Source organism: Ursus maritimus (assembly GCF_017311325.1).
Source record: "Ursus maritimus isolate PB19 chromosome X unlocalized genomic scaffold, ASM1731132v1 scaffold_X1, whole genome shotgun sequence".
NCBI classification, from domain to species: Eukaryota; Metazoa; Chordata; class Mammalia; order Carnivora; family Ursidae; genus Ursus; species Ursus maritimus.
Window position 1 is genome coordinate 3,267,400 of NW_024423319.1, and position 24,762 is coordinate 3,292,161.

Here is a 24,762-nt window from a genome sequence, read left to right on the forward strand (position 1 = left end):
TCCTATACTTAAGAATCTCTTATGATTTTCCTCCCTCTCTGTTTATATCTTATTTTATTTTTTCCTTCCCTTCCTCTATGTTCATCTGTTTTGTTGTTTAAATTCCACACATGAGTTAAATGGTACGGTATTTGCTTTCTCTGACTGACTCGTTTCACTGAGCATAATACCCTCTAGTTCCACCCACATCCTTACAAATGGCAAAATTTCATTCTTTTTGATGGCTAATATTCCACTGTATATATATATATATACCACTTCTTCTTTATCCATTCATCTGTTGATGGACATCTGGGCTCTTTCCATAGTTTGACTATTGTGGATATTGCTGCTATAAACATTGGGGTGCATATGCCCCTTCAAATCACTATGTTTGTATCCTTCAGATAAATACCTAGTAGGGCAATTGCTGGGTCATAGTGTAGTTCTATTTTTAACTTCTTTAGGAACCTCCATATTGGTTTCCAGAGTGGCTGCACCAGTTTGCATTCCCACCAGGAGTGTAAGAGGGTTTCCCTTTCTCTGCATCCTCACCAACATGTGTTGTTTCCTAAGTTGTTAATTTTAGCCATTCTGACTGGTGTGAGATGGTATCTCATTACGGTTTTGATTTGTATTTCCCTGATGCTGCAGGATGTTGAGCATTTTTTTCATGTGTCTTTTGGCCATTTGTATGTCTTCTTTGGAAAAATGTCTGTTCATTTCTTCTGCACATTTCTTTTTTTTTTTTTTAAAGATTTTATTTATTTATTTGACAGAGATAGAGACAGCCAGTGAGAGAGGGAACACAAGCAGGGGGAGTGGGAGAGGAAGAAGCAGGCTCACAGCAGAGGAGCCTGATGTGGGGCTCAATCCCATAACGCCGGGATCATGCCCTGAGCCGAAGGCAGACGCTTAACCGCTGTGCCACCCAGGCGCCCCTCTTCTGCACATTTCTTGACTGGATTTTTTGGTTTTTTGGGTGTTGAGTTTGATAAGTTCTTTTGGATCTTGGATACTAGCCCTTTATCTGATATGTCATTTGTGAATATTTTCTCCCATTCTATAGGTTGCCTTTTAGTTTTCTTGACTATTTTCTTTGATGTGCAAAAGCTTTTCATCCTCATGAAGTCCCAATAGTTCATTTTTGCTTTTGTTTCCCTTGCCTCTGGAGACATGTCTAGCAAGAAGTCGCTACAGCTGAGATCACAGAGGTTGCTGCCTGTGTTCTCCTCTAGGATTTTGGTGTATTCCTGTCTCACATTTAGGTCTTTCATCCATTTTGAGAAATGTGGTCTAGTTTCATTCTTCTGCATATGGCTGTGTAATTTTCCCAACACCATTTATTGAAGAGATTGTCTTTTCCATTGGATATTCTTTCCTACTTTGTCTAAGATTAGTTGAACATAGAGCTGAGGGTCCATTTCTACGTTCTCTATTCTTTTCCATTGATTCATGTGTCTGCTTTTATGTCAATACCATACTGTTTTGATGACTACATCTTTGTAATACAGCTTGAAGTCCAGAATTGTGATGCCTCCAGCTTTGATTTTCTTTTTGATGATTGCTTTGGCTATTCAGGGTCTTTTCTGGTTCTGTAAAGATTTTTAGGATTGTTCCAGCTCTGTGAAAAATGCTGATGGTATTTTGATAGGGATTGCATTGAATGTGTAGATTGCTTTGGGTAGCATAGACATTTTGACAATATTTGTTGTTTTAATCCATGAGTTTGGAATGCTTTTCCATTTCTTCGTGTCTTCCTCAATTTCTTTCATAAGTGTTCTATCTACGTGGTCATGGTGAATAATCCTTTTAATGTACTGTTGGAACTGATTAGCTAGTATCTTGGTGAGAATTTTTGCATTCATGGCCATCAGGGATACTGGACTGTAATTCTCCTTTTTATTGAAGTCTTTTTCTGGTTTTGGGATCAAGGTAATGCTGGCCTCATAGAGTGAGTTTGGAAGTTTTCCTTCCATTTTTATTTTTTGGAAAAGTTTCAGAAGAATGCTTCTTTAAATGCTTGGTAGAATTCTGCTGGGAAACCATCTGGCCCTGGACTCTTGTTTGTTGTCAAATTTTTGGTTACTGATTGAATTTCTTTGCTGCTTATGGGTCTGTTCAGCTTTTCTATTTCTTCCTGTTTCAGTTTTGGTAGTTTGTATGTTTCTAGGAATGCATCCATTTCTTCCAGGTTGCCTAATTTGTTGGCATATAATTTCTTCTTAATATTCTCTTATAATTGTATTTCTTTGGTGTTGGTTGTGATCTCTCCTCTTTCTTCATGATTTTATTTTTTTTCTTTTTGAATCGTCTGGCTAGAGGTTTATTAATCCTCTCAATTCAAAGAAGGAGCTCCTATCTTTTTTGATCTGTTCTACTGATTTTTTTATTTCTATATCCTTGTTTTCTGCTCTACTTTTTATTATTTCTCTTCTCCTGCTGGATTTAGGCTTTATTTGCTGTTCTTTTTCCAGCTCCTTCAGGTGTAAGTTGAGGCTGTGTATTTGAAACCTTTCTTGTTTCTTGAAGGAGGCCTGTGTCACTATATACTTGCCTCTTAGAACTGCCTTTGCTGCATTCCAATGTTTCTGAACTGTCGTGTTTTCATTTTCTCTTGCATCCATGTATTTTTAAATGAATTTTTAATTTCCTGATTAACCCATTCATTCTTTAGTAGGATGCTCTTTATCCTCCAAGTATTCATGGTCCTTCCAAATTTTTTCTTGTAGTTGACTTCAAGTATTGAAGTATTGTGGTCTGAAATTATGCATGGACTATCTCAAACATTTTGTACCAGTTGAGACCTCATTTGTGACCCAGTATGTGATCTAATCTGGAGAATGTTTCATGTGCACTTGAAAAGAATGTGTATTCTGCTGCTTTAGAATTAAATGATCTAAATATATCTGTTAAGTTAATCTGATCTAGTGTGTCATTCAAAGCCCTTGTTTCATTGTCAATCTTCTGCTTAGATAATCTGTCTATTACTGTGAATGGGAGTTAAAGTCCCCTATTATTATGTTATTATCAATGAGTTTCTTTAATTTTGTTATTAATTGGTTTATATATTTGGCTGCTCCCAAGTTAGGGGCATAAATATTTACAATTGTTAGATCTTCTTGTTTGATAGACTACTTTTGTTATGGTATAGTGTCCTTCTTCATCTCTTATTATAGTCTTTAATTTAAAATCGAGTTTGTCTGATAAAAGGATTGCTACTCCAGCTTTCTTTTGATGTCCATTAGCATGATAAATTGTTCTCTACCCCCTCCATTTCAATCTGGAGGTATCTTTGGGTCTAAAATGAGTCTCTTGTAAGCAACATATTGATCATTTGTTGTTGTTGTTGTTGTTGTTGTTTTTAATCTATTCTGATACCCTATGTCTTTTGATTGGAGCATTTAGTCCATTTACATCCAGAGTAATTTTTGAAAGATATGAAGTTAGTGCCATTGTATTACCTTTAAAGTCACGTTCTTGTACATTATCTCTGTTCCTTTCTGGTCTTTGTTACTTTTGAGCTCTCTCTTTCCTCAAAGGGTCCCCTTTAATATTTCTTGCAGGGCTGGTGTAGTGTTCATAAATTCCTTTAGTTTTTGTTTGTTCTGGAAACTCCTTATCTGTCCCATTCTGAATGACAGCCTTGCTGGATAAAGTATTCTTGGCTGCACATTTTTCCCATTTAGCACATTGAATATATAATTGCCAGTCCTTTCTGGCTGCCAGGTGCCTGTGGACTGTTCTGCTGCCAGCCTTGTTGCTACCCTTGTAAGTTAAGAACCTCTTGTTCTGAGCTGCTTTCAGTATTTTCTCTCTATCTGTAATTAGGAAGCTTCAGTATAATATGTTGAGGTGTTGACCTATTTTTGTTGATTTTGAGGGGGCTTCCCTGTGCCTCCTGGACTTGAATACCAGTTTCCTTCCCCAGATTAAGGAAGTTCTTAGCTATAATTTGTTCAAATAAGCCTTCTGCCCCCTTCTCCCTCTCTTCATCTTCTGGAATCCATATTTTCCAGATATTATTTCATTTTACAGATTTGCTGAGTTCTTGAAGTCTCCCTTCGTGATCTAGTAGTTGCCTTACTCTCTTCAGATTCCTTATTTTCCATAATTTTATCTTCTATATCACTGACTCTCTCATCTGCTTTATTTGTCCTTGCTTCTGAGCCTCCACTTGGGACTGCATCTTAGTAATAGCATTTTTAATTTCTGCCTGATTAGATTTTAGTTCTTTTATGTCTACAGTAAGGGATTCTCTAGTGTCTTTGCTCTTTTCAAGCCCAGTTAGTATCTTTATAATTGTTGTTTTAAATTCTAGTTCAGACATATTACTTATATTTGTATTGATTAAATCTCTGGCAGTGAGTATTACCTCCTTTTCTTTCTTTTGGGGTGAATTTCTCCATCTCATCATTTTGTACAGACAAGAATAGAAAAGAGAGAAAAGACAACAAAACAGTGAAAAACAAAACAAAACAAACCAGAAGAAAACAAAAACAATATAAAATTTTTAAAAAGCAAGAAACAAAACAGAACAAAAGATAAAAGTAGATTCTGGGTGTATGTAGGTCTGCTTGTTAAAAGAAACAGGATCCCAAAATAGGAAATACATATATGAAAAGAAAAGAAAATACAATGAAAGGAAACCAGAAATAATATATATGTGTGTGTGTGTGTGTGTGTGTGTGTGTGTGTATAATATACAAAAAGTAAACAAGAAAAAAAAGAATTGAAAAAATAAGAAAAGAGCTGGGAAAAAAAGTGAAAGACAAAAGAATAATTAAAAAAATGCCACAATGCTATTTTTTCCTCCAGAGCTGAAGCTTTGTTGTTCTCTGTGATCAGTAAACTTGCTGCTAGCGGTTGTTCCTGCTGGTTTTCTGGGTGAGGTGCCTGTTGTGCTGATTCTCAGTGCCCTTGCATTTGTGGAACCGTGCCTCCCTTGCCAGGGGGCCGGGCTCAATGTAAGTGGCTCTGGATACCACTGTGTGGTGCTGTTTTGCTCCTTGAAGGCTTTCAGCCTGGATGGGCAGAATGAAAATGGCAGGGCCCAGTTGTCTAGCTGGGGAGATGAAACTATGTGCCCCCCCCCCACTCTTAAGTGAGCCCTCATAGAAAAGCAGTCAGTCACTCTTTTCTCCTTGGTTTCTGTCCGAACCCTTTCACCCATCCTGTGACTGAGCGTTTTTATTCAGCCATGCAACTGAGTTTCAAGTCTCTAAATTTTCCAGACTCCTCTGCCATGGACTGAAGCTGTTCCTTCCAGGGGAAGGAGAGGAGTCTCACCATGCTTCTGCCTTTTGCTGGGCCTCTGCCAGGAAAGTGGTCATATGACTGTGCAGCAGTTTGCAGTTTATGGCAACACAGAGCATCTAGACTCACTGTTTTCAGCTGGCTTCCCACTCCAATGCCTGGGAGCTCTGCTGCACTCAGACACCTCCATTCTTGTGACCCTGGAGCTCCTGAGACCACAGTGTTATATGTGGGATTCCACCTCTCTTCACCACCTGAGCACCTTTAAGCTATAGATGTCCCCCACTGTAGCAGACTTCTAAAAGTTCCAATTTTGCACTCTTTTTAATACTTTGCAGTAACCCCCTTAAGTTGGCTCCCTCCCCTCTGCTGTATCCTTTAACATATTACTCTGGATTCAAGTCTCTGCATCTCCTACCTTGCAAAAAGTGGTCACTTTTCTATTTGTAGAATTGCAGCCTTTATTTTCTCAGATCTCCAATTGATTTTCAGGTGTTCAGAATGATTTGATAACTATCTAGCTGAATTACAGGGACAAGATGAACTTAGAGTTCGTACTTCTCCACTATTGTAACTCCTCAAATTTGTTTTATTTTTAAAAATCTGTTTTCCCCCGGAAGATATACAGTATTAGGGAAAATGTCATCCTTTTAATGAAGTAAATTTCTCTTCTCTTCGGGTTGTTGTATGAACTGTATCAGCAGCTCCATCTGTGCCTCTCCTGTTTCCCCCCAACATAAATATACCTAGGTCCTCAGTGTAGTGGAAATAATGCTGTTACTACCACTATGCTGGGCTTAATCTCAGAATGTTTAATGATTTTAATATTTTCCCATAGCATAGAAGTGCCTGTATTTCTTTTCTTATATTAATGCATTTATTGAGGTATATTTCCTTGAACAGAAAAATTTTTAAAAACACTAAGAAGTTTTAGTTATACATTTTAATTTGAAATGTAGTTGGCATATGATGTTATATTAGTTTCAGGTATACAACATAGTGATTTGACAGTTCTATACATTAAGCTATGCTCACCAGGATATATAGTTACGATTTGTCACCATGTAGTATTATTACAATGTTATTGATTATATTCCCTATGCTTTACTTTTTATCTCTGTGACTTGTTCATTTTATAACTTCAAGTATGTACCTCTTAACCCCCTTCACCTATTTTTTTCCATCCCCACACCCTTTCCACCCTGGCAACCACCAGTTTATTCTCTGTATTTATGGTTCTGGTTCTGTTTTTTGTTCATTTGTTCATTTGTTTTTCGTTAGATTTCATATATAAGTGAAATCATATGATACTTGTCTTTCTCTGTCTGACTTATTTTACTTAAACCCATGCCCACTTCAACTCCAACCATCTTACCAGGATGCCCCTTGTATGGAATGCCCTGAGACACTCCCCCCCCCCCAGCTTACTCCTTCAGCTTTCTTGACAGGATGCCATCTGTATGAAGAGCCACAGGACTCCCCTCTGGTTCATGCTCACTTCAGTTTCAGATGCCCTACCAGGGTGGCCCCAGCCCAGAATGCCCTGAGATCTCTAGCCCACTCCCTCTAAAGCACCAGCCAGCCAGCCAAAGCCATCAGGCACATGCAGTCTATAAAGGGGACATCCCTGCCCAAGGACATTCCTTCAAATTTAGAAGTAGCTATTCCATCTAATTTATGGACACAAACACAGAAAGTCAAGTAAAATGAGGAGACAGAGGAATATGTTCCAACTGAAAAAAACAAGACAAAATTTCAGAAAAAAAAACTAAATAAAAAGTGCTTGTCTTTCAAAGGTGTCTCATTACATTTTCAGAATTTGGTAGGGGTGGCAGGGAAAGGAATGAACAACCCTCAGTGTATATGGAGCTTTACCATTTACAAAGCAAATTTATATTTGTTATCTTATTTACTTATTTCTTCCAAAAATTTCTAAGATAGGATATTATTATCCCCATTTCACATGTAAGGAAATAGGTGACACAGTCAGTTAGTGGCAGAGCCAGGACTAAAACTCTGTTCATTCTCTATAGACTTACTACTATTCCATCTTTAGAACTAAAAAATGACTAAACCTGCCTTACCTACACATAACGTATTAGTAACATTATTTTCATGTTTAAATAATGTATTACTAATATTAGATTTAATTGGTAATAACAGATATGAGGCAAAACAGGCATTGCCACATCAATTTTATCAACTTAATAAGCATGTGGCTTTGAACAATTTCTTTCTCTTATCAGTGTCATAGGTGTTTCATCTGTAAAATGGAAAAAAAATAATTATATGATCTCTAAGGCTCTTCATAATCCTGACATACCATAAGTCTTTGTTGCCCCCCAAACTACTTTGGATTGGAATAAACTACAGAATTTTCAGCTTGTTGCAGTTGAATTGTTGAAAAGAGAATTCTGACTTGGGTTCTAGATTAAACATTCCAGCTCTCCATGTAATAATTTAGTGCACATTAGGAGAAAAAAATGATTAGTAACCAAGTGCAAAATCACAGAGAAATCTATTGAAAGTTGTTTTGGAGTGATATTTAGTAGTATTTTTTTTTTTACTTAAAAGTTTAAAAGTTATTAGTGTAGAATGCTGTTAACGTAATCAACACATTAGCAAGGAATGGAAATGCATTGTCATGAAAGTTAGTATTTCAGTAAAATAGGTGACATAGTATATTGGCCTCATATTCAAGAATTCTAGTTCCAAATTTTAGTTTTCCCATTAATATTCAGGGTAGTTAAAAAATTATGTGCAGGGGATTTAGAATTCCCATCTATCAGTTCACCTGGAGTAAATATAATCTCTGAAGCCCTTTATAACTCATCTATAACTCTGTGAAGATTCTCCTTTCTATCTTCTTTCGATAACCAAGGAAATTGTTTTTCACTCAATTTATAGACCTATTTCCCAGAAATCGAATTAGGCTAACCAGGGCTAAGGGTCCCCACAGTGAAAGTTAAGGGATAATGAGTAAGTGGTGTGCACAAAATCAGTTGAGCCTCTCTTTCCACAGCCTATGTAAGGTGGATTCAAAATATTGGTGGATTGAGCTAAGTGTGGGCTTCACCTGAAAGGTGTTTGTATTTATCTCTTCAACATATTAATGTCGGTTTGTTAGCTCTTCACTGTAGTTCCCTTCTTTCTTCCCCCGTCCCAGTAAGGCATCTGTATTACTTCTAGTGCTCTGTCTACTAAACTAGCCAATCATCACTTGGTTCCAGTGCCTCTCTGGCCAAAGTTTTCTTTATGGCTTTTGGCTGATGGAGGTGCCAATATTTTTTATTACTATTTGCATTTGAATAATGCATTCAAGTACATATGGTACTATTTCAAAAAAGGAAAAAAAAAACTTTGAATACTTCTAGATATTAAACATTAAGCCTGACAATTTTAATATATTATTTAATATTAATACAACGTATCTGTGAAGTTATTTTAATTTTAAAGATGAGAAAGCTATTACTAGAGGTGTTATATGACTTTCCTAAGGTCACACTAATAAATTCAAATGTATGTCTCTAGACTCTTTGAGCCAAGTTCCCTTTTTCCTTCCATGGATATCTATGTTATCATTTGATTCTCTCAGCAACCCTGTATGCAAGGGAAAGATTACTCACCTTGTTTTACCTTTTTTATGCTCTATCACAATACCTAAACAGTTAGAGACACATAGTTGATGCTCAATAAAGATGTATTGGATGATTAAGTGAATTGAAGTAGGTTTATGAATTAAGGAAATTGAGGTCTAAAATGACTTTTCCAAGGTTATCTGCTGGAGTGGCAGTTTAGAGTGAGAACTATTCAATTTTGATGTTTCCATTCTGTAGGCTTTTCTCGGGGTCTTTTTCATAAAAGGAAACTTTGTAGCCACTAAGAATGAGTATTTGTGGGAAGACATATTGTCTCTCTCTTAGGACTCCTTCTCAACTGTTACGTTTTTTATAGACTTGACTAACTGGATGCTAGGAAGAGTTACAATATATCTACTAATGGAAACCTTCTGGGTCCAAGGTAAGAATGGGGATACAACTGTGTGACTTACTTAATGGTCTACTTCAAATTATGAATACAGTTGGCAGTAGAACCCAGGATTCCTGACTCCTAGTTCATTAATTGATTTTACAGCATGCTTCTTGATCCTTGGCAACAGCCATCTGTTTATATCCCCTTTTTTCTTAAACTACCCAGAGAGTTTCATTTTTAGTCCTGTCAAACCACAACAAGCCCCTCCTCACAAAGTGAAAGTATCAGTCAGCCTGGACCTGAGTAGGTGGTTATCAAAGTACCTAGTGGAAAAGCTTACAGAAGGCATCCAAACTAGAGAAGTAGGAGGTAGCTGAGGGTCAATAGAAAATCAGAAACCTTGGATTCTAGTCCCATTTCTGCCTCTCACTAGCAATATGATTGTGGGCAAATTTGGTGGTGTCCTGTTTGAGCTTATTTCCCCATTTATAAAATGAGAAAAATTGGGGAATCTCTAAAGAGTCCCTGGTAGGTTTAACATTTAATGGAGTACTATTGTTTTATTGCCCTATCTCCATAGGGTGGTAGGTAAGGAGACTACATGAATTTCAACAATCTGTCTGGCTCTGTTCTGTGAACCTATGCTTCTCTAGGCTAGAAGAGGGATAAATTCTTTGTAACACGATTTTCTTTTTTTAATTTTGTGGACTGTTCATTCATGCAACAAAATTTGGTGAATAACTTCTTTTAAAGATTTATTTATTAGGAGGGGGAGGGGAGGGACAGAGGAGAGAGAGACAAGCAGACTCCATGCTGAGCATGGACCCCAACCTGGGACTCAATCTCATGACCCTGAGATCATGACCTGAGCCGAAACCAAGAGTTGGATACTTAACTGACTGCGCCACCCAGGTGAATCTTGGTGAATAACTTTATGATGGGTACTGTTCCCAGGCACATTCTGTTAACAATTTCTGCTTGTGTTTCTTCACTACCGGGTTGGGGCTGGAGCACGTTTGGTTAAGCTCTTGAGAATGCTAGAATAAGAGCTCAAGTATAGTGACCCCCATCTACCTTTTACACAGATAATCATTGTGATGAATAGGAAATGGTTAAGATAAAGGGCTATTTAATTGGCCTACTCTATTGATTGAAATCTTAAAGTGTTTACACATATAATTATTTCCTCTTAAGAATTATTATTTTTTATATCTTTTTATTCCTCTGTCTCAGACTGTCTCCTAAGCATGCCCCAGATATTCCTGATGACAGCACTGACAATATCACTATATTCACCAGAATTTTGGATCGTCTTCTGGATGGCTATGACAACCGACTACGACCTGGGCTTGGAGGTCAGTTACTATTTTAAGATCCTTTTCTTGGCTATTGTCATCTAAAAAGATTTTTAAGATACCTTCAGCACTCTATTGACCAATGAGTTTAGTGCAAAGTTAAGTTTCATCCTTCTGAGCACTAGAAATTAGTTCTAACCCTTCATTTTAATGGTCATTATCTCTGGTGTGGTTTTGGAAAATTCTGAATTTCACTTAGCTAAATGCATATGAGTATTAACCACAATATTTGGCCAAGCCCATTTCTGGTAACAAAATACCAATCCCTGCCTGAATGGGAGGTGTGGCCCAGGCATATCTGAGAAACATGCTTTTGTTTTCAAAACCCTGAGCAGATACCACCCTGAAATTCCCAAGAGGAGCAACCTGCTGGCTAGGTGAGATCTTAGTTGGCCATTAGTTTAGTATGATCAGCAATATGATCACAATGAGATAAATGCATTATAATATGTGATGGGCTGTATTGAAATAGCAAGTATGGAGATGTATGAATTTAATGTTTTTGTGTGTGAACCATTTGAGAACCAGTTGCAGATATCATACCCCTTTGTCCCTAAATACTTCAATGTGCATTTCCTTAGAACAAAGAAATTAATTTACAAAACGAATCCTTCACTGTGAAAAGCCTTTTATCTTGATGAAGTCCCAATAGTTCATTTTTGCTTTTGTTCTCTTGCCTCCGGTGATGTGTCAAGTAAGAAGTTGCTATAGCCAAGGTCAAAGAGGTTGCTGCCTGTGTTCTCTAGGATTTTAATGAATTCGTGTCTCACATCTAGGTCTTTCATCCATTTTAATTTATTTTTGTGTATGGTGTAAGAAAGTGGTCCAGTTTTGTTCTTCTGCATGTTGCTGTCCAGTTTTCCCAACACCATTTTTTGAAGAGACTGTCTTTTTTTTTTCCCATTGGATATTTTTTCCTTCTTTGTCAAAGATTAGTTGACCATATAGTTGCGGTTCCATTTCTGGGTTGTCTGTTCTGTTCCATTGATCTCTGTGTCTGTTTTTGTGCCAGTAGCATACTATCTTGATGACTACAGCTTTGTAATATAGCTAGAAATCCGGAATCGTGATGCCTCCAGCTTTGTTTTTCTTTTTCAGAATTGCTTTGGCTATTCCAGGCCTTTCATGGTTCCATACATATTTTAGGATGGTTTGTTTTAGCTCTGTGAAAAATGCTGTTGGTATTTTGATAGGGATTGCGTTAAATGTGTAGATTGCGTTGGGTAGTGTAGACATTTTATCAATGTTCTTCCACTCCATGAGCATGGAATGTTTTTCCATTTCTTTGTGTCCTTTTCAATTTCTTTCATAAGCATTCAATAGTTTTCAGTGTACAGATCTCTTACCTCTTTGGTTGGATTTATTCCTAGGTTTCTTATTGTTTTTGGTGCCATTGCAAATGGGATCAACTCCTTGATTTCTTTTTCTGCTGCTTCATTATTGGTGTATAAAAATGAAATAGATTTCTTTACATTGATTTTATATCCTGCAACTTTGCTGAATTCATGTATTCTAGCAATTTTTTGGTGAATCTTTTGGGTTTTCTACATAGAGTATCATGTCATCTGCAAATAGTGAAAATTTGACTTCTTCCTTGCTGATTTGGATGCCTTTTATTTCTTTTTGTTGTCTGATTGCTGAGGCTAAGACTTCGAGTACTATGTTAAGTAGTAATGGTAAGAGTGGATATCCTCGCCTTGTTCCTGACCATAGGTGAAAGGCTCTCAGTTTTTCCCCATTGAGGATGATATTAACGATGGATCTTTTATATGTGGCCTTTATGATGTTGAGGTCTGATCCCTCTATCCCTACTTTGTTGAGGGTTTTTATCAAGAATGGATGCTGTATTTTGTCAAACGCCTTTTCTGCATCTACTGGAAAGATCATATGGTTTTTGTCCTTTCCTTATAATGTGATGTATTATGTTAATTGATTTGTGGATACTGAACCAGACCTGCAGCCCAGGAACAACTCCCACTTGATAGTGGTGAATAATTCTTGTAATATACTGTTGGATCTGATTAGCTAGTATCTTGGCGAGAATTTTTGCATTCATATTCATCAGGGATATTGGCGTGTAATTCTCCTTTTTAGCGGGGTCTTTGTTTGGTTTTGATGTCAAAGTAATGCTGGCCTCATTGAAGGAGTATGGAAGTTTTCCTTCCATTTCTAATTTTTGAAAAACTTTCAGAAGAATAGGTATTAACTCTTCTTTAAATGTTTGGTAGAATTCCCCTGGGAAGCCATCTGGCCCTGGACTCGTTTGTTGGGAGATTTTTTTTTTAAAGATTTTATTTATTTATTTGACAGAGATAGAGACAGCCAGAGAGAGAGGGAACACCATCAGGGGGAGTGGGAGAGGAAGAAGCAGGCTCAAAGCAGAGGAGCCTGATGTGGGGCTCGATCCCATAATGCCGGGATCACGCCCTGAGCCGAAGGCAGACGCTTAACCGCTGTGCCACCCAGGCGCCCCTGTTGGGAGATTTTTGATTACTGATTCAATTTCTTTGCTGATTATGGGTCTGTTCAAATTTTCTGTTTTTTTCCTGTTTCATTTTTGGTAGGTTTTTTTTTTTTTTTAGTTTAAATTTAATTAGCCAACATATAGTACATCAGTACTTTCAGATGTAGGTTCAATAATTCATCAGTTGCTTATAGCACCCAGTGCTTATCCCATTATGTGCCATCTTTAATGCCCATCACCCAGTTGCCCCATCCACCACCCACCTCCCCTTTAACAACCCTCAGTTTGTTTCCCGAAGTCAAGAGTCTCTCCTAGTTTGTCTCCCTCTGATTTCTTCCCATTCAGTTTTCTGTTCCTTCCCCTGTGATCCTCTGCATTATTCCTTATATTCCACATATGAGTGAAGCCATATGATATTTGTGTTTCTCTGATTGACTTATTTCACTTAGCATAATACCCTCCAGTTCAACCCATGTTGATGTAAATGGTAGGTATTCATCCTTTCTGATGGCTGAGTAATATTCCATTGTCTATATGAACCACATCTTCTTTATCCATTCACCTGTTGAAGGACATCTGGGCTCCTTCCATAGTTTGGCTATTGGGGACCTTGCTGCAATGAACATTGGGGTGCAGTTGCCCCTTTGTTTCACTACATCTGTATCTTTGGGGTAAATACCTACTAGTGCAATTGCTGGCTCATAGGGTAGCTCTCTTCTTAACGTCTTCAGGAATCTCCATACTGTTGTCCAGAGTGGCTGTACCAGCTTGCATTCCCACCAAAAGTGTAGGAGAGTTCCCCTTTCTCCACATCCTCACCAACATTTCCTGCATCTTGTCTTGTTAATTTTAGCTGGTTTTGGTAGTTTATGTGTTTCAAGGAATTTATCCATTTCTTCCAGAATGCCCAATTTGTTGGCATATAATTTTTTCTTGATATTCTTTTATAATTGTTTGTATTTTTGTGGTGTTGGTTGTGATCTCTTTCATTCATGATTGTATTTATTTGAGTCTTTTCTCCTTTTGATGAGTCTGGCTAGGGGTTTATCAATGAAAACTAGCAATTTTGTTAATTCTTTTGAAGAAACAGCTCCTAGTTTCATTGATCTGTTCTACTGTTTTTTTATTTATATATCATTTATTTCTGCTCTAATCTTTAGTATTTCCTTTCTTCTGCTGGTTTTAGGCTTTATTTATAGTTCTTTCTGAGCTCCTTTAAGTGTAAAGTTAGGTTATGTTATTTGGAAATTTTCGTTTCTTGAGGAAGCCCTGTAACACTAAATACGTCCCTCTTATGACCACTTTGCTGCATCCTGAAGAAACTGTCATGTTTTCATTTTCTTTTGCTTCCATGTATTTTTTTAAAAATTCCTCTTTAATTTCCTAGTTGGCCCATTCATTCTTTAGTAGGATGTTCTTCAACCTCCCTGTGTATTTTTGGTCTTCCCCAGTTTTTTCTTCTGGTTGATTTCAAGTTTCATAGTGTTGTGGTCTGAAAATATGCATGATGGTATGATCTTGATCTTTTTGTACTTGTTGAGGGCTGATTTGTGACCCAGTATGTGATCTAGTCTGCAGAATGTTCCATGTACACTCAAGAAGAATTCATATTCTGCTGCTGTATTGTATTATTATCAATGAGTTTTTTAAGTTTGTTATTAATTGATTTATATATTTGGGTGCTCCCCACTTGGGAGCATAAATATTTACAACTGTTAGATCTTCTTGTTGGATAGACCCCTTTATTATGATATAGTGTCCTTCTTCATATCTTATTACAGTCTTTGGTTTAAAATCTAGTTTGTCTGATATAAGGTTTGCTACTCCAGCTTTCTTTTGACACGCAGTAGCATGATAAATACTATTCTGTCCTCTCCCTTTCAATCTGCAGGTGTTTTAGGTCTAAAATGAATCTCTTGTAGGCAGCATATAGATGGGTCTTTTTTTTTTGCAATTATATATTATATATATTTTATATAACTGTTTTTTAAAAGATATTTTTTAAGGGAAGTTTTAGGTTCACAGAAAATGAAGGGAAGGTACAGAGATTTCCCATATACCCCGTACCCTGACACATACATAGCCTTCTCCGTTATTAATATCCCCCACCAAAGTGTGCATCTGTTAGAACTGATGAACCTACATTGACATATCATAATTACCCAAAGTTTGTAGTTGACATTAGGATTCACTCTGGGTACTGTACGTTCTGTGGGTTTAGACAAATATAATGACATGTATCCATTATTATATTATCATACAGGGTATTTTTACTGCCTTAAAAATTCCCTGTGCTCCATCTATTCAGCTCTCCCTAACCACCCCCTGACCCCTGGCAACCACTGGTCTTTTTACCATCTCCATAGTTATACCTTTTCCAAAATGTCATATGGTTGGAGTCCTATAGCATGTAGCCTTTTCAGATTGGCTTCTTTCACTTAGTAACATGCATTTAAGATTCCTTCACATCTTTTCATGGCCTGGTAACTCATTGCCTTTTAGCACTGAATAATATTCCATCATCTGGATCACCATAGTATATTTATCCATTTCCCCACTGAAGAACATTTTGGTTGCTTCCAAGGTTGCATAAACATGTATAAAGTTACTGTGAACATCCGTGTGCAAGTTTTTGTGTGGACATAAGTTTTCAGCTCCTTTCAATAAATACCAAGAAGCACAATTGCTAGATTGGATGGCAAGAGAATGTTTAATTTTGTAAGAAGCTGCCAAACTGTCTTCCAAAGTATCCATACTATTTTGCATTCCTACCAGCGATGAATGAGAGTTCCTGTTGCTCCACATCCTCACCACCATTTGGTGGTGTCAGTGCTCTGGATTTATTTTTATTTTTATTTATTTTTTTATTATATTATGTTAGTCACCATACAGTACATCCCCAGTTTCTGATGTAAAGTTCGATGATTCATTAGTTGCATATAACACCCAGTGCACCATGCAATACATGCCCTCCTTACTACCCATCACCAGCCTATCCCATACCCCCACCCCCCTCCCCTCTGAGGCCCTCAGTTTGTTTGTCACAGTCCATAGTCTCTCATGCTTCATTCCCCCTTCTGATTACCCCCCTTTCTTTATCCCTTTCTTCACCTACCAATCTTCCTAGTTCTTATGTTCCATAGATGAGAGAAATCATATGATATTTGTCTTTCTCTGCTTGACTTATTTCACTTAGTATTATCTCCTCCAGTGCCGTCCATGTTGCAGCAAATGTTGAGAATTCGTTCTTTCTGATAGCTGAGTAATATTCCATTGTATGTATGGACCACAACTTCTTAATCCAGTCATCTGTTGAAGGGCATCTCGGCTCCTTCCACGATTTAGCTATTGTGGACATTGCTGCTATGAACATTGGGGTGCATATGGCCCTTCTCTTCACTACGTCTGTATCTTTGGGGTAAATACCCAGTAGTGCAATGGCTGGGTCATAGGGTAGCTCAATTTTTAACTTTTTGAGGGACCTCCACACTGTTTTCCAGAGTGGCTGTACCAACTTGCATTCCCACCAACAATGTAGGAGGGATCCCCTTTCTCCACATCCTCTCCAACAATTGTTGTTTCTTGCCTTGTCTATTTTTGCCATTCTAACTGGTGTAAGGTGGTATCTAAGTGTGGTTTTGATTTGAATTTCCCTGATGGCTAATGATTTTGAACATTTTTTCATGGGTCTGTTAGCCATTTGTATGTCTTCATTGGAAAAGTGCCTGTTCATATCTTCTGCCCATTTTATGATTTGTTTATTTGTTTCTCGTGTATTGAGTTTGAGAAGTTCTTTGTAGATCTTGGATACCAGTCTTTTATCTGTAGTGTCATTTCAAATATATTCTCCCATTCTGTGGGTTGCCTCTTAGTTTTTTTGACTGTTTCCTTGGCTGTGCATAAGCTTTTTATCTTGATGACCTCCCACAAGTTCATTTTATCTTTTGTTCCTCTTGCCTTTGGAGATGTGTCATGAAAAAGGTTGCTTTGGCCAATGTTGTAGAGGTTGCTGCTTATGTTCTCCTCTAGGATTTTGATGGATTCCTGTCTTGCATCAAGGTCTTTCATCCATTTGGAGTTCATCTTTGTGTATGGTGTGAGAGAGTGGTCAAGTTTCATTCTTTTGCATGTAGCTGTCCAATTTCCCCAGCACCATTTATTGAAGAGACTGTCTTTTTTCCACTGGATGTTTTTTCCTGCTTTATCAAAGATTAGTTGCCCAGAGAGCTGAGGGTCCATTTCTGGGTTCTCTATTCTGTTCCATTGGTCTATGTGTCTGTTTTTGTGCCAGTACCATGCTGTCTTTGTGATCACAGCTTTGTAGTACAATCTGAAACTGCAGGACCGATGCCCCAGCTTTGTTTTCCTTTTCAACAATCCTTGGTCATCTTCGGGTCTTATCTGGTTCCACACAAATTTAAGGGCTGTTTGTTCCAGTTCTTTGAAAAAATGTCATTTGTATTTTGATCGGGATAGCATTGAAAGTGTGGATTGCTCCGGGTAGCATGGACATTTTAACTATGTTAATTCTTCCGATCCATGAGCATGGAATATTTTTCCATCTTTTTGTGTCTTCCTCAATGTCTTTCAAGAGTGATTTGTAGTTTCTAGAATATAGATCCTTAACATCTCTGCTTAAGTTAATTCCAAGATAACGTATGATTTTTGGTGCGTTGTAAATGGAATTCGGCTTCCATTCTCTTTCTTCAGTCTCATTGTTCGTGTATAGAAATGCAACTGATTTCTGAGCATTGGTTTTGTATCCTGCCACATTACTGAATTGCTCTATAACTTCTAATAGTTTGGGAGTGGCTTCTTTTGGGTTTTCCATATAGAGTATCATGTCATCTGCAAAGAGAGACATTTTGACTTCTTCTTTGCCGATTTGAATACCTTTGATCCCTTTTTGTTGTCTGATTGCTGTTACAAGGACTTCTAGTACTATGTTGAATAATAGTGGCGAGAGTGGGCATCCTTGTCATGTTCCTGATCTTAAGGGAAAGGCTTCCAGCTTTTCCCCATTGATAATAATATTTGCAGTAGGCTTTTCATAGATGGCTTTTATGAGATTGAGAAACGTACCCTCTATTCCTACACTCTGAAGGGTTTTAATCAGGAAAGGATGGTATATTTTGTCAAATGCTTTTTCTGCATCAATTGAGAGGATCATATGGTTCCTGAGCCTTTTCTTGTTGATATGATGTATCACGGTGATCGATTTGCAAATGCTGAACCACGCTTACATGCCAGGTATGAATCCCACTTGGTCATGATGGATAATCCTTTTAATGTACTGTTGGATTCTATTAGCCAGGATCTTCTTGAGGATTTTGGCGTCCATATTCATTAGGGAAATCGGTCTGTAATTCTCCTTTTTGAGGGGGTCTTTGCCTGGTTTGGGGATCAAGGTAATATTGGCCTCATAGAATGAGTTTGGTAGCTTTCCTTCTGTTTCTATTTTTTGAAATAGCTTTAGGAGAATAGGTATTATTTCTTCTTTGAATGTTTGGTAGAATTCCCCAGGAAAACCATCCAGGCCTGGAGTTTTGTTATTTGGAAGGTTGTTTATCACTGACTCAATCTCTTCATAATTAATTGGCTTTTTTAAAAAATCAGTTTCTTCCAGTTTCAATCTTGGTAGTTTATAGGTTTCCAGGAAGCCCTCCATCTCTTTCAGGTTGCTTAATTTATTGGTATATAGCTGTTGATAAAAGTTTCTAATAATCCTTCCAATTTCATTGGTGTTGGCCATGACCTCTCCTTTTTCATTCATAATTTTATTAATTTGAGTCCTTTTTCTATTCTTTTGGATAAGTCTTGCCAGCAGTTTGTCAATTTTATTGATTCTTTCAAAGAACCAGCTTCTAGTCCTGTTGATCTGCTCTATTGTACTTCTGGTTTCTAATTCATTGATTTCTGCTCTAATCTTGGCCAACTGCTTCCTCGTGAGTGGATTAGGCCTGTCCCTCTGTTGTTGTTCCAGCTTGTTGAGGTGAGAATATAAAAACTGCATTTTAGATTTTTCTATTCTTTTGAGCGAGTTTTGGATGGCTATGGATTTCCCCCTTAGGACTCCCTTTGCTGTGTCCCATAGGTTTTGGATCATTGTGTTTTCATTCTCGTTGGTCTCCATAAATTGTTTAAATTGATTTTTGATTTCCTGGTTTATCGAGTCATTCCTGAGCAGGATGGTTCTTAGTCTCCAAGTGTTTGAGTTTCTTCCAAATTTTTCCTTGTGGTTGAGTTCCAATTTCAGAGCGTTGTGGTCTGAGAATATGCAGGGGATAATTTCAATCTTTTGGTATCTGTTGAGACCTGTTTTGTGTCCCAGAACATGGTCTATTCTTGAGAATGTTCCATGGGCATTAGAATAGAATGAGTATTCTTTGGTTCTGGGGTGTAGTGTTCTATATATATCTATGAGGTCCAACTTGTCGAGTATGGCATTCAAAGCTGTTGTTTCTATGTTGTTTTTCTGCTCCGGTGCTCTGTCTATTGCTGATAGTGGAGTCTTGAGGTCCCCCACCATTAACGTATTTTTATCTATATGTCTCTTTATTCTGGTTAAGAGTTGGCTTGTGTATCTTGCTGCTCCCCTGGTGGGGGCATATATATTTATAATTGTCATATCCACTTGTTGGATACATCCTTTAAGAATAATATACTGCCCTTCTGTGTCTCTAACTGTAGTGTTTAGTTTAAAATTCAATCTGTCTGATATGAGAATTGCTACCCCAGCTTTCTTTTGAGGTCCACTGGTGTGAAAGATGGTATTCCATCCCTTTACTTTCAGTCTGAATGTATCTTTAGGTTCAAAATGAGTCTCTTGTAGACAGCAAATGGATGGGTCATATCTTTTTTATCCAATCTGCAACCCTGTGGCGTTTTATGGGAGCATTTAGGCCATTTAAATTGATACTGATTATTGATAGATATGATTTTAATGATGCCATGTTGCTAGTAAAGTCTTTGTTTCTATAGATTGTGACTTTCTGTTCTGTATCACTCTTGGGGCCTTTTTACTTTTATAGAACCCCCCTTAATATCTCCTGTAGGGCTGGTTTCATGGTTACGAAATTGGTCAATGACTGGCGATTCTGGAAGGTCTTTATTTCTCCATCCATTCTGAATGACAGGCTTGCTGGATAGAGGATCCTTGGCTGTATGTTTTTCTCTGAAAGAGCTTTAAAAATGCCCCCCCCAACCCTGTCTCTCATTCCAGGTCTGTGTAGACAGTTCTGATGTAATTCTGATACCTTTGCCTTGGTACGTGAGAAATTTCTTTGCCCTGGCCGCTTTCAATACTGTATCCTTGGATCTAATATTTGCAAATTGCACTGTCATGTGATGTGGCATAGGTTTGTCGTGGTTGAGCTTGGAAGGGGTCCTCTCTGCCTCTTGGACACGGATGTTTGTTTTCCTTGCAGGATTAGGGAAGTTTTCAGCTACAATTTGTTCAAATATCTCTTCTAGACCTCTGTTTTTCTCCATCCCCTCGGGGATGCCGATGATTCTGACATTGAAACATTTCATTGAGTCAGTAATCTCTCATAACCTACATTCCTGAGCGTGGATTTTTTTGAGTCCAGATTCTATTTTAGCTTTTTCTTCTACCTACCCATCCTCCAATTTGCTGATTCGTTCTTCTGCCTCATTCACCCTGGCCGTCAGAGCCTTTAGTTGTGACTGCATTTGACCTATAGAATTTTTAATTTCTGCCAACCTTGCTCTCATTTCCACCCTTAGAGATTCTGTATTCTCATTAACATTTTCGTTAATACTTTTTTCAAGTCTACACATCATCTTGACCATTGTTACTCTGAATTCCATTTCTGATAATTTGGTTACATCCATATCCATTAGTTCTGTGGCAGAGGCCACAGACTCATTGTCTTTTCTTTGCTGGGGGGGCTTTCTCCTTCTCATCATTCTGATGAGGAGAGGTTGCGGGGTTGCCCAGAGCCCAAATTATTGACCGGGACCAAGGCCGTGTGCCCTTGTTTTATAGGGATCTTAGGGATGTGGGCTTCTTTTTTTTTTTTTTAAATATTTCATTTATTTATGTGACAGAGAGACAGCCAGCGAGAGAGGGAACACAAGCAGAGGAGTGGGAGAGGAAGAAGCAGGCTCCCAGTGGAGGAGCCCGATGAGGGACTCGATTCCCGAACGCCGGCATCACGCCGTGAGCTGAAGACAGACGATTAAGGACTGTGCCACCCAGGCACCCTGGGATGTGGGCTTCTTGATTTTTCAGCCTGTTTTCTGGGGGAGGGGCCTGCCATGTGGATACTCAGGCAACCCTGTTAGGGTAGAGTCTCCGTGTCCCCTGCGAGGGTGGATGGGGATGGGCACACTGTGAGCTGGTATTTCCAGGCTTTTGTTCTCTGGCGGCTTTCCCTGGCGGTTTGCTGTGCCTCTTCTGAGAGTCAGAGCAGCAGTGGCCAAATTTCAGCCTCTGTCTCAGAACAGAGGGATTGCGGACCATTCTCCACCTATGTTCTGGCCACTTTAACTCCGTTACTGTTGGTGCTGCTCAACCCTGCAGCATCCCGGGATGTGCGCCCCACACCCGGCGTCCAGCCGGTGCGTCTCTGTCCTTTGTGTTTCTAACACCGCCAGCTACCCCCGCGTGCTCCTAGAACTCCCGATCTGTCTGGTTCCAGTGAGCACACCGGAGTTCTGTGAGAAGTCTGATGGCGCGCGCTCCCGGCTCCAGTCTCAGTCTGTTCTATCGCAGGTGCCGTCCACATGTCCGCCTACTCCCCCGTGCAGGTGGCTACTGCTTCCCGGCACCCAAACACGGCAGCTCCCTCCTCCTTCTGTTTATTTTCTGATATCTGTGCGCGGTTTCACGGCCCCCCGCTTCATACCTCAATACTTAGCGCTGGAGATGTTCATTTGTAGAGATCCAGAAGTGTCTTCCTGCGTCTCAGGCTGATTCCATGGTTGTTCAGGCTGGTCTGGTACCTATCCAGCTCGACTCACAGGACTGACTGAAAAAGGGGTCCCCTACTCCTCAGCCATCTTAACTCCCTCCAGTGTTCTGGATTTTAGTCTTTTTTTTTTTAATCCATTCTAATATGCTTTGTGTTTTGGTTGGAGCATATAGTCCATTTACATTCAGAATAATTATTGATAGGTATGAATTTAGTGCCATTGTCTTACCTGTAAAGTCATTGTTCCTGTCAATTATCTTTGTTCCTTTCTAGACTTTGTTGCTTTTGGTCTCTGTTTTCTGCTCAGAACATTCCCTTTAATATTTCTAGCAGTGCTGGTTTAGTGTTCACAAACTCCTTTAGTTTTTGCTTGTCAGAGAAACTCTTTATCTGTCCTATTCTGAATGACAGTGTTGCTGGATAAAGTATGCTTGGCTGCATATTTTCCCCATTTAGCATGTTGAATATACCATGGCACTTTCTTCTGGCCTATCAAGTTTCTTTTCTTTTTTTTTTAAGATTGTGTTTATTTATTTGACAGAGAGAGACAGTGAGAGAGAGACAGTGACAGAGAGAGACACAAGCAGGGGGAATGGGAGTGGGAGAAGCAGGCTTCCTGCCGAGCAGGGAGCCTGATGCAGGGCTCAATTCCAGGACCCTGGGATCATGACCTGAGCTGAAGGCTGACACTTAACAACTGAGCCACCCAGGCGCCCCATGGCCTGTCAAGTTTCTGTGTATAGGTCTGCTGCCAACCTTATGTGTTTACCCGTGTAGGTTTAGGACATTTTGTCCCTAGCTGCTTTCAGAATTCTTTCTTTATCTTTGTATTTTGCAAATTTCACTATGATATGTCTTGGTGTTGACCTGTTTTTGTTGATTTTGAGGGGAGTTCTCTGTGCCTCCTGGACATGAATGCCTGTTCCTTTCCCCAGATTAGTGTCGTTTCAGTTATATTTTGTTCAAATAAACCTTCTGCCCCCTTTACCTGCTCTTCTTCCTCTGGTACTCCTATGATCCAGATATTAGTGCGTTCTATGGAATTGCTGTGTCACCTAAGTCTATGTTCGAGATCTAATAATTTTCTTTCTGTCTTCTTTTCAGCTTCAGTATTTTCCATAATTTTATCTTCTATATCACCAGTTCATTCCTTTGCTTCCTCCATTCTCTTTGTGATTACATCCAGTTGATTTTGTCTCTCAATTATAGCATTTTTTAGTTCACCATTACTAGTTTTTAAGTCTTTTATCTCTCTAGGAAGTGTTTCTCTGGTGTCTTCTATGCTATTTTTTTTTCAAGCCCAGCTAGTGTTCTTATGACTGTTTTTCTAAATTCTTGTTCAGATATATTGCTTCTGTCTGTTTTGAGTAAATTCCTGGCTCTGGTTTCTTCTTGATCTTTCTTTTGGGGAGAATTCCTTTGTCTTGTCATTTTCTCTAGGTTTCTGTCTTTTGCATGTTATAGAAAGCTTGATATGTTTCCTGTTCCTGAAAACACTGCTATATTAATAAGGGGTAATACACTGTCCAGGGCCTGGCACTTCAGGAAGTCTTTCTGATATATGCTGTGTGCATTCTACTGTTGGGTTTTGGCTGTTCTTTCCCACAGGTCAATCCTCTGCAGAGTTCTTCCTTGCTTGCAGTGGGGAGTGTTTGGACCTTTAACTAGATGTGCTTTGATTTGTTTGTTAAAATAAGCCTAGTTAAAAAAAAAGCCTGATCCAAAAATGAGAAAAGGAAATAGAATAAGAAAAATAATGAAACAGATAAACAAAAAACTGTAAGCCCAATTCCAAAAAGAAAAAGAAAAAAGAAGCCTCTTCCTGAAAAAGAGAAAAGGAAACAAAGAAGCCAAAAACAATAAACCTGATTCCAATGAGGGGAAAAAAAAGCCTGGTCCTATTTCCACCAGAACTGAAGCTGATGGTTTGAAGTACTCTATGATCAGTAGATTTGGTGCATGGGGCGGGGGCTGTGCTGGTCGTCTGGGGTAGGGGGTTGCTGTACTGGCTCACAGACCTGCCCTACTAAAGATGCCCCTGTAGGGTGCAGGGAGTGGGTTTTGGTGTAAATCGCTTCACCCTCAACTGGGGGTGCTGTGTTGTTCCATGAAGTCCCACTGTTCTAGTGTGTGGGAGGAAGGTGGCATCATCCCACTCCCTCGTCCCCAGGGAGGGAAGCTTGCTGTCACCACTGTTCAGGAAACCCTCACAGAAAAGAGAACCATCACCCCTCTTTTGTCCCAGGCTTCCATCAGATCCTTACCCTCAGCCTGCCTATGCCCTAGCCATCAGCATGCCTGGCTCCACAATTCTCCTGTGTTTTATCTCTAGCATGTGGCTGGGATTCAAAACTTTAAATCTTAAAAGACCTGGCAAGGTGTAGACCTGCCCCTCTCCTCTATAGGAGAGCCTCACAGTACTACGTCTCATGCTCTTTGGTCCCAGAAGAGCAGTTGCATGGCCACATGGGTGCTTGTAGTTTATGGTGAAGCTCAGTAAAAAGCTACAACCAGGTTATCTGCCCTTTGCATGTGCTTCTGTCCCTTGCTGATGAACAGCCATTCAATGGTACTTGGCAGGTCTTTTGTCCTTGGAGAGGCAATATATCCTCTTCCAAATGTACTCTAGGAATGGGAATATTCTCTCCCAGTGTGACCCAGGGGATCCCTACACCATGCTGTCCATTGTCCTCTCCTGGGCCTCTGCCCTCCCTTTTACCAAGAGCACTGCTGTCCACCCAGCTTGACTCTGGCGAATAGCATGGACTTCTAAAACCTCAGAAGTTGAGCTCCACTGTTT